This window comes from Orbicella faveolata, unplaced genomic scaffold, assembly GCF_042242905.1.
Source record: "Orbicella faveolata isolate gen_17 unplaced genomic scaffold, um_ofav_v1 contig_47, whole genome shotgun sequence".
In the NCBI taxonomy this organism is placed as follows: domain Eukaryota; kingdom Metazoa; phylum Cnidaria; class Anthozoa; order Scleractinia; family Merulinidae; genus Orbicella; species Orbicella faveolata.
The window spans coordinates 10,265,497-10,276,135 of NW_028301577.1; the positions used below are offsets into that span (position 1 = coordinate 10,265,497).

A 10,639-nucleotide genomic window follows, 5' to 3' on the forward strand; every position below is an offset into this window, starting at 1 on the left:
ATAGAACAACCATTGCACCCCTTCCCCGGATCCAATCTGCACCCCCCTTCCCCGCTATTTGTGGCTCGTTAAACGCTTAATACTTCGTGTAAGAAACTTAAAGTGCATTTTTCTCAAAAGTTTACTTTTGTACCGACTGACTTCGCGCCAACATTTCTACTTTGCAAGGTTTTTAAGTAGAATTCCCCAAACTTGGGCTGATCAAAGACCAATAGTGTCGTGATGTCATAAACCAAAAAAATCGTAACATTTTAAGGTCTGTCATGTGACATGAGATGATTTGTCCACTGGGTGTGGTAAAAAATAAGGTTATTTCCAAATAAAGCTGTAAAAAGCACTGAAAAGAAGAGTTAACTGTCAAAACTTAGGTTCATTGCACAGAACAAAACAGAAACTTACATGATATGCCTATTTGACAGTCAATTCTTGTTTTGTAAAAGAGCAGGAAGTGTTGGCGTCAATACTATACAACACTACTTCAAAAGGCTGTGGCTGGTTTCCATAGCAACCATTTTGAGTAAAACTCTAGAAATTTAATTTCTCTTCTTGAGTGCAATAGCACACAATTGATCTTTCTTCACCATATTTAAACAAACTTTTTGGTCCATTTGAGGGTACCATACCACCTTAACAGTTCCTCTCGGCTTCTCAGCCCAACTCATACTCTGGGAAATACAATATAACACACCTTTTCGGCTTCTCAGCCCAAGTTAAAAGACCTTCTTGAATTCTCTGCTCTACCAATTGAACTGTGGGGAATCACATGGAATATAATCTACTTGGCTTCTCAGCCCAAATTGGGGGGTGGAACAAAGCCTAGCCTGCGAGCAGGCTCACCTTTGAGTCACGCGCGCGAGCGGCGAAGAGCAAAGCGATCCGGCGGGAAGGAGTCTGGTGAAGAGGCGCCAAGAAAGTGGCTTTCTTGTCACTTTCTCGTCTTGCAGCTTCGCCGCTCGATTTCGCGCTCGTGGCTACGACGCGCGATTGTACTCCAACGTGACTTTGCTCGCAGGCTAAACAAAACCGGGACTAGGATTCGATACATTATGCTCGAAAGTTTGAACAATATGCTTTTAAGCGTCACCCTCAAAACAACAGCATTATGCCTAAATATTATGCTCGAAAAGTAGTATTATTCTCTAGTGATCTTGGTTATATTTGATGCCCTTTTCCATCCTTGCAAACAAAAATTACCTCCATAAGTCAGAGACACATTTTATTCCATCAATCGCAACTTTACAAGCAATTAACGACAAATACATCTCAAAAGCACTCAAAATGTCTTATTTCCATGGAACTCGCATTGGGATACACTCTCTGATCAGTTCGTTAGCGGGCACAGAAATTGAAAGAAGTAACCAAGCCCTTGAATATGTTAAATCCTTACTAAAAGCACTTGAAAGTGAAAATTTCTTATTACAGCCATGGAGTTATTAATTGTTTTGCTCATTATTCTCTTTTTGCTGAAAAAAAATTTCTTAAAAACAAATAAATAAATAAATGCCCATTATGCCGGCATTATGCTCGATGCACCGACTTCAGCATTATGCCCAAAATCATGCCGGCATAATGTATCTAGCCCTAGGGTACATGTTTTGCAAGCTCTACAATTTGATGCACTTTTACTCAAAAAGATTCCAGACTTGGAAAAAGAGGTTGGCAGCTGATAGCATTTTATGAAATCTATCACAGGCTCTAATCAAAACAGTTTTTTTTAAATTCTATGAAATCAATCTCCCAAACGTACAATCAGATAAATCCTGGTCAAGCTTTAAACTTCTCCTGTTTACTGTCGTCATGCATTAAACATCACGACAACTGATGATGTGGGAAAAAATAAAAACAGTTTATTAAGAATTCTCTTCCTATGATATTTTATTTATGTTACAAGACAATTGTGTTTCCACTTTTGCCCTGCTGGTACATTATCACACTTATTATTGGTCTTGTTAATGTCACACAGGACACACTAGTAATTGATTACAACAAATTCAGTTGAAATGTTCTTTGTAGAAGATCATGCTTCTTCTAACTTAGACCAATCTACAAATTATACAGCTAGGTCGGTTCTGAGACAAGAAATCTAAATTAAGGTAATTCCTCTGAAATAAAAGTGACAATAGATTTGTGTTCAAACTTTGTCCACTGAATATTTGTCATGTGATAACTTCAATTTTGAAATAAAAAAGGGGGGTGCCCATGCTCATTAAGGAGCAGTGAGGCATTGAAAATGCCCCATTTTGGCATTATTTAATGCTTATTATAAGAACGCATTCCCAGTAATTGTAACATCTTTGTGAGCCCAGACTCATAAGAACACGCATTAAACTACAGTCAATACAATGTGTCGGACACAAATAAACGTTTTAAGTTTGATTCGGACAGAAAGCTAAATCCTTGATTAAAAATTTGAACCAAATTTCTTGACGTGGTTACCGACTGCAAAATAGAAAAGACCACAGTGTATCTGCTATTTTTCTTATTTATTCAATTTTCAGCAATAGAAATTAGATCAGTCTTTTCTCACGCAAAGCTTATGATTAGTTGATTACAATAACCGGAATAAAAATTAGGATGCCCGTGCTCGTTGGTGAGCTAGAGCCATTTTTCAACTGACAGAGCTCAATATCAAGGCAAATCCGTCATGTTTTCAATGTGCACGTGCACGAGCGCGCGCTAATGACGCCATAAATTATGCGCAGTAAGGATGCGCAATGCAAATGTGAGGAATGACCTTAAACTACATATATGCATATAGCAGTGATAGATATTGACAACTGATATCACACAATCTACCACTAATGAGGAAATATAATGGTGTTAGAACACTTGAAATTTAAGTAAGTTTTCAGTCTTTTCCCCTTGAAACAAAACATATGTTACATTCGAAACGAAATTAAATGAGGTAACTATATAAAGGTAACTTTTCAGCTTTTTCTATTCTGTGAGATTTTCTAATATGTAACCAACTACAGACTACCAGTGACAAATCTCGGTGCGAAATCCTATATTTAACTAATAGCAATGACAACCGATTCATATTACATCACAAGCGAGTGGACATGTCTATTCAAAAATCTGAATGCGATCGTTCCAGAAGTCAGTCACAACTATCCTACCATCACTAAGAACTGCTGTAGAGAATTGGCGATCAAACTCTCCTATCCCGCTCCCTTGTGTTCCAAACTTTGCGATAAACTTTCCACTCAGTTCAAACTCCTGAACTCTGTGATTCCTTGAATCACAGACCATCAAGTGTCCTGCCTTGTTAACAGACAAGAAACGAGGCTCATGGAGCTCCCCGTTCCCCTTCCCCTTCTTTCCAAATTTATACCAAAAATTCCCATAATAATCAAAAACTTTGATACAATGTTCATCACTGTCTGATACTATAAGATAGTTGTTAAATTGGACACAGTGACAGGGAAAGCTGAAAGAACCCTCTCCGCCAATTTTACGTAAAAACTGACCACTGGGAGAAAATATCTTGATTAGTTTGTTAGTTGAATCAGCAACAATATAATTTCCGTCACTGTCTATGGATAAACCATAAGGATCCTGAAGATGGTGATCAAGACTTCCTTGTTCACCAAACTGGTTCAGGAACTCACCCTGCGCACTAAAAACTTGGACTCGGTGGTTGTCACTGTCCACCACTATAATAAGGCCATTCTTATCAAAAGCTATCCCAACAGGAAAGTTAAATTCTCCCTGTTTATCACCCTTTGTACCAAACGATCTTAAGTAAGTTCCATCACTACTGAATACTTGAATCCTATTGTTGTCATTGTCAGTCACTGCAATTTCATCACGTTCATTCACTGCCACTCCCCAAGGGCAGACAAGCATTCCAACAGCAGAGCCTTGTTGTCCAAATGATTGCACAGGTCTGAACTGTCTAGGTTTCACTTTAACAGCAAAGGGGCTGCCATTAACATGATCTTCATTCACCTTTACTGACAATTCACGGTTACCAGTTTCTTTAGCGAAGTAACTGATCTTGTAGCTGCCATCTTTGTTATCTTGGATTCGCGCTTTCGTCGCACAGTCCTGTCTTCGACGATTCCCGATTTCCACTATTACGCAGTCACGCTCGTCATAACATTGTTCTCCTTCGGCATTTCTTGTTGTCAAAACAAACTGCGCTTCGAGACCGACAGTTGCTTCACGGATTCCTTTACCTTGAGCACCTGACTGATTCGCAATAGTTTTGCTGAAAAATGTTTTGAATGCGCCGATTCCTTCAGTGACGCTTTTCGCCATTAATGATTCGTTTTCTACGAAAATGAATCGACGAAAGCCTTCAAGGTCATAGTCCACTTGGTCTTCTTCATCGCTGACTTCCACCTCAAATGACTTGTCCATCTGTACAATCCCAGTGCTTGTGCTTCGCTTTACAAGAGTTTCAGTTTTTTCTATCTCTCTCTCAATTAGCTTTATTTGCTCGCCCAGATTTCGTTCTTCAGTTCGCAGACGCTCGCGAGATTCTTTAACTTGTATCTCCACTTTGTTCAATAATTCCTTCTTCTTCGCTTTTATTACCGCCATCAATTTTTCAAAAAATCTGTTTACGTTTCGTTTCACGGTAGAAGCTCGTCTTTCAATGTGAATGCAGTTTTGTCCAAGTTTAACGATTTTGTTTCTCTTTTGTTGAGCTTTTAACTTCTGCAATTCAATCGCCGATTGCACTTGTAACTTGCGTTCACTAGCAGCTTCTTCCAAATGTATTTTGGCATGACCTTCGTGAAGTATGGCAACACAGGAATTGCAAATGGCAACTTCACAGTCCTTGCAAAAGAACTTCAATTCTTCTTTTTCATGGTGTTTCTGCTGGCAAAATGCTGGTCGTTTTAACACTTCCTCGATGTCTTGCTCTTGCAAGTCTGTGAGTGCCAGCACATGGTGTTCTTTATTAGCTCGGATTATGTTGTGTGCGGTAATACAGTCATCACACCAAAATGTACAGCACTGGAAACAATACAAACTCTGTACGCTTTTTTTGTCGCAATTTCCACATTTCACTCCCGTGGAATTACACTCTTTGATTACCAACACATCTAGCAAACTGTTGATGCGAAAGTTGGTCGGCAAGTCCTTCAGATTTCCACTTCCAGGGACTCTACTCTCTCTTCTACATTCTGGGCAAGCTATGACATCACGGCGGCCACTCGTTCGTAGAATACCTTCCAAGCAGTGAAGACAAAAACTGTGTAAACATGGCAGCTGTTTGGGATCAGTGAATGTGTCATGCACACAGAACAGGATACTTCTTCGTGAAGATTGTCTAGCAAGGTTTTTATATCCATGTTTAAAAGCGGAAAGACAAAATGTTTTTAGAGATGAAAACAACAATCTCCAACAATGGAGCCTTGTGATACAAAAATAGCGTATTTATCAGACTGTTGGAATTGACCAATCACGAGAGGTTTGACTTTCTATAGTGTCTGACTTCTAAGATTTGTTTACACTTTGATTGCCAAGATTTCTAAGAATCTTCAGAATAGCGTGAGCATTGTAGAAGATTGCGAAACAGCGAGCTGTCTTTACTGCTCACAGCGTTTCTGAACCAGTCTGTCTTCAGGTGGGAGGTACTCCCACATATTGGCTATATATGTGCCGCGGGATAGGATAGAGGTTTTCGATCCGCACCCCTGTTGGCATTTTGTTTCCGATGTGATCCTTAAATAAAGACCTAAATTTGATATTTCAATATCAAAGAAGGCATCCCCGTAGCATGGGAAGTTTTATTTCGTTTTGTTGCATAGATGTATTTGTAGAGTCTACAAATACATCTATGCAACATCTTTAAGGTCTTTATTGGAATCAAGTTCTTTGGCAGAAATTAATGTTTAGCGAAGCAGCGCTCAGGGCTCGGCTCGACTCAACCTCGCTCTTGCCGCAAGCCCTTGCTGGGGGCCGAGTCGCCTGTTACGCTCGTCTCCGCGTTCGTGCCGGACGCGAAACTGTTGTTTCGCTGACCAGGCCTCTGGTGCCTCGCCCCTTTGCATCCCCTGCCACCCCTCGCCGGTAGTTGCGGCGTAGCGCAAACATTAATGAGGGATTACCTCTCTTACCTTGATCTTCTCTTGGTATGATCTGATCAACATCTCACTGTTTACATATCAACATGGGTCATATAAGGCCAGATCCAGTTGCACTCGTAATGATACCAAAAGTGTAACGTTTGTATTCTTTACTTTTCGTTTTATTTATAGCATGAGGGAATATCATCACTTCATGCTACTTGCGTTAAACCAAGAAGCAAGTAGCAAGTCCTGAAACAGAATTCTAGCCTGTGTGACAATTTGTTTTTGGAAACCCTTTTGATAGAGGGTCGTAAAACCTGAAATACCAACAAACTCAAAGCAACCCTCCGATAAGAAAACTCAAAGGATCACAGTGAGCCGATTAAAAACTATCATATAATGCACACTTTCCGAGAATAAGCGAGCAGGTAGAGGTCATAGAAATTAATCGTCAGTAAGGGTCAAATCAGACCAGATTGAGGCAGATCGAATTGTGTTTGTAGAAAGACCGGAAGTAAAAATTCGCTCCTGTTTACTTTATCTAGCGTTAAGCTTGCATTACACTTGTTTGGTTTGGCATTGGCTTTCTACGCACTCTAAAACAAGCGACAAGAGGTATCCCAAGGCAAAGAGTGTTTGATTAAATTATTGAAAGGCGGACATTGTCAAGCTTTGTTTACTTGATATTTCTATTAGCAACATATTGGCCTTATTAGTGCAGAGAGCACTATTGGAGTTGTTTTGAGGGACTGCCACCCGCTTACTACGATTATCAGTTGAATAAGGCGAAACAAAGCTTTGGTGACGAAGTTTTGGCCTAAAATTAATTACGGTGTTGTCACGGACAGCGTTCCTCGTTTCGAATGGCAACAACAGCCGTGCGTCGCCTACAGTTTTGCGTGCTTTGGTCTGCTTTGTTGCTAATAACATCAAAGGCCGACAAGTTTCCACTGGAAACGGAGCCCGTTAACCTGATCGCTAAAGGCTGGTTTTCACTAGCGACGGAGTCGTAGTCGGAGTCTTAATCAGAAGCGTAGAGCGATGCTAAAATCAAACATCTGTTCCCCTTATGACTCCGTCGCTTACAGTGAAAACTTGATTAAATTATATTTGTCGGAGTAGGAAGCAGAAGGGGAAGAATAAACCAATCAAAATGCTGGATTCCTAGCGTTGTGATTGTTTGATTCTTCCGCTTCTCCTTCCGACTCCGATAATCTAGTTTTCACTGGATCATAAGCAACAGAGTCGGAAGCCGAATCGGAAGAAATGGAACTGCGTTCTGATTCTTCCGACTCCGATTCCATCGAGCTTATGACTCCGCTAGCTTACCACTCCGATTTTCACTGACTCCGACCCCAGCTCCGTCGCTAGTGCAATCCAGTCTTAACGCGTAATATTTTAATGTAAATGTCACCCAACAAAATCAAGGCAAGGTTTTGGTCATTTGACATGTGACGACGTTTGTCACGCGAAGTTTTACTTTGAAACATTCCCAATCTTGTGTTACTGATCTTCATCTCCCACATGTACAATCAAATAAATCAATCGCCCTTTAAACTTCTCCTGTTTTCTATCGTCAAGCATTAAACATCACGACAAATATGGGAAAATATAAGATCAGTTTATTGCGATTTCTCTTCCTATGATTTTTATTTTTACAACTGAGAGAAATGTATATCCACTTTTGCCCTGCTGATACATCATCACACTTACTTATAGTCTTGTTTAAAATGTCACACAACATACACTACTGATTGTTTACGACTAGCCTGCGTAGCAAGCGTTTCTATGGGGTTCGGGACCAAAGAATTACAGCGCGAAAAATGGCGCGAGTAAAAGAGGGGGAAGGGGGTTCCCCACGGAAACGCTTGCTACGCAGGCTAGTTTAAGACAAACTCAGAACAAAAATGTTCTTTGTGGAAGATGCTTCTTCTAAACTTAGTTTAACCCTTAAATTAAACGTACAGCCAGGTCACTTTTTACAAGTTAGCTAAACTACCTATAACAATGACAGATATTGGCAACCCTGAATATGAGGAAATAGAATGGTTTAGCCAACACTTGAAATCTAAATTTTAAATAAGTCATGTCTCAGTCTTTTCCTCTCGAAAAAAACCATATGAAACATTTGAGACGAAAAATACATGAGGTAACTATAAAAGGTAACTTCTCAGCTTTTTCTATTCTGTGAGATTTTCTCATATATAACGGACTACAGACTACCAGTAGCGGACAAATAGTTTAAAATCATAATTTTAACTGATAGCAATAAGAGAACCGATTCATACTACATCGCAAGTGAGTGGATTCATCTATTCAAAAATCTGAATGCGGTGGTTCTCCATGTCAGTCACAGTTATCCTACCATCACTAAAAACAGCTGTAGCGATTGGGCGATTAAACTGTCCTATCCCGCTCCCTTGTTTCCCAAACTTTTTTAGAAACTTTCCACTCAGCTCAAACACCTGAACTCTATGATTTCCTGAGTCACAGACCATCAGGTGTCCTGCCTTGTTAACAGACAAGCAACCAGGATCATTGAATTCCCCATCCCCCTCGTCCTGCTTTCCAAATTGGTAAACCTATCAAATACTTTGATATAGTGTTCATTACTGTCTGATACTATAAGATGGTTGTCATACTGGACGCAGTGAGAAGGACTGGTAACGGAACCTTCTCCGCAAATTTTACGTAAAAACTGACCACTAGGAGAAAAGATCTTGATTAGTTTGTTATTTGAATCAACAACAATATAATTTCCGTCACTGTCTATGGATAAACCAAAAGGATCCTGAAGCTGGTGATCAAGACTTCCTTATCCACCAAACTGGTTCAGGAACTCACCCTGCTCACTAAAAACTTGGACTCGGTGGTTATCACTGTCTACTATTATAATGTGGCCATTCTTATCAAAAGCTATCCCAACAGGCCAGTTTAATTCTCCCTGTTTATCACCCAACCTACCAAACGATCTTAAGTAAGTTCCATCACTACTAAACAGCTGTACTCTGTGGTTACTAACCTCAGTCACTGCAATTTCATTACGTTCATTCACTGCCACTCCCCAGGGACTCCTAAGCATTCCAGCAGCTGAGCCGTGTTGTCCAAACGATACAACAGCTCTAAACCCTCTGGGTTTAGCTTCAACAGTAAAAGGGCTCCATAAACAGGCCTGCCGTTTACCTTTACTGACAAGTCACATTTTCCAGTTTCTTTGGTAAGGTAACTGATCTTGAAGCTGCCATCTTTGTTATCTTGGACTCGCGCTTTCGTCGCACAGTCCTGTCCTTGATGATTTTTTTATTTCCACTGTTACACAGTCACGCGCTTCATAACATCGTTCTCCTTCAGTATTTCTTGTTGTCAAAACAAACTGCGCTTCGAGACCGACAATTGTTTCACACATTCCTTTTCCTTGAGCACCTGATTGATTCGCGCTAGTTTTGCTGATAAATGTTTTGAAAGCGCCGATTCCTTCAGTGACGCTTTTCGCCATTAATGAATCGTTTTCTATGAAAATGAATCGACGAAAGCCTTCAAGGTCGCAGTCCACTTGGTCTTCTCCATCGATGACATCTTCCTTAAACATTGTGTTCAATGACTTTTCTAACTGTACAATCTCAGCGCTTGTGCTTCGCTTTAAAAGTGTTTCCGTTTTTTCAATCCCTGTCTCGATAAGCTTTACTTCTTTGTCCACATCGTGCTGTTCAGTTCGCAGACGTTCGTGAGATTCTTTTACTTGTTTGTCCACTTTGTTCGATATCTCCTTCTCCTTCGCTTCGATAACTGCCATCAAATGTTCAGCAAATCTGTGTACCTTTCGTTTGACGGCAGCGGCTTGTTCTTCAGTATGAATGCAGTTCTCTTCAAGTTCAGCGATTTTGTTTCTCTTCTGTTGCGCTTTTTGTTTTTGCAATTCAATCGCTGTTTTCACTTGTAACTTGCGTTCATTTGCAGCCACTTCCAAAAGCATCTTGGCATGACCTTCGTGATCCGTTAAAGCACAAGCGTTGCAAATGGCAACTTCACAGTCCTTTTTCATGGTGTTTCTGTTGGCAAAATGCTGGTCGTTTTAACACTTCCTCGATGTCGTGATCTTGAAAGTCTTAAAGCGCCAACACACGGTGTTCTTTGTTTACCCGAATTATGTTGTGCCTGATGATACAGTCGTCACACCAGAATGCACAACACTGGAAACAGCACAAACTCTGTGCGCTTCTTTCGTCGCAATTTCCACATTTCACCCCCGTGGAATTACGCTCTTTGATTGCCAACACATCTCGCAAACTGTTGATGCGAAAGTTGGTCGGCAAGTCCTTCAGGTTTCCACTTCCAGGGACTCTACTCTCTCCTCTACATTCTGGGCATGTAATGATATCATGGCGGCCACTCCTTCGTAGAATTTCTTCCAAGCAGTGAAGACAAAAACTATGTAAACATGGCAGCTGTTTTGGATCAGTGAATGTGGTCATGCACACAGAACAGGATACTTCTTCATGAAGATTGTTTAGTAAGGTTTTTATATCCATGATTTAAGGCGGAGAGACAAACTGGGTATCGAGATGAAAACGCCTCCAACAATGGAGCCTTGTGATAAAAAAATAGCGTATTTA

At 40.5% G+C, this 10,639-nt stretch overlaps 2 pseudogenes; both read right to left on the minus strand.

Annotated features, from left to right (window-relative positions):
• Window positions 1–1,827: 1,827 nt before the first annotated feature.
• Window positions 1,828–5,623, minus strand: LOC149097075 (E3 ubiquitin-protein ligase TRIM71-like; annotated as a pseudogene).
• Window positions 5,624–7,628: 2,005 nt separating this feature from the next.
• On the minus strand, window positions 7,629–10,639 carry LOC149097076 (E3 ubiquitin-protein ligase TRIM71-like; annotated as a pseudogene).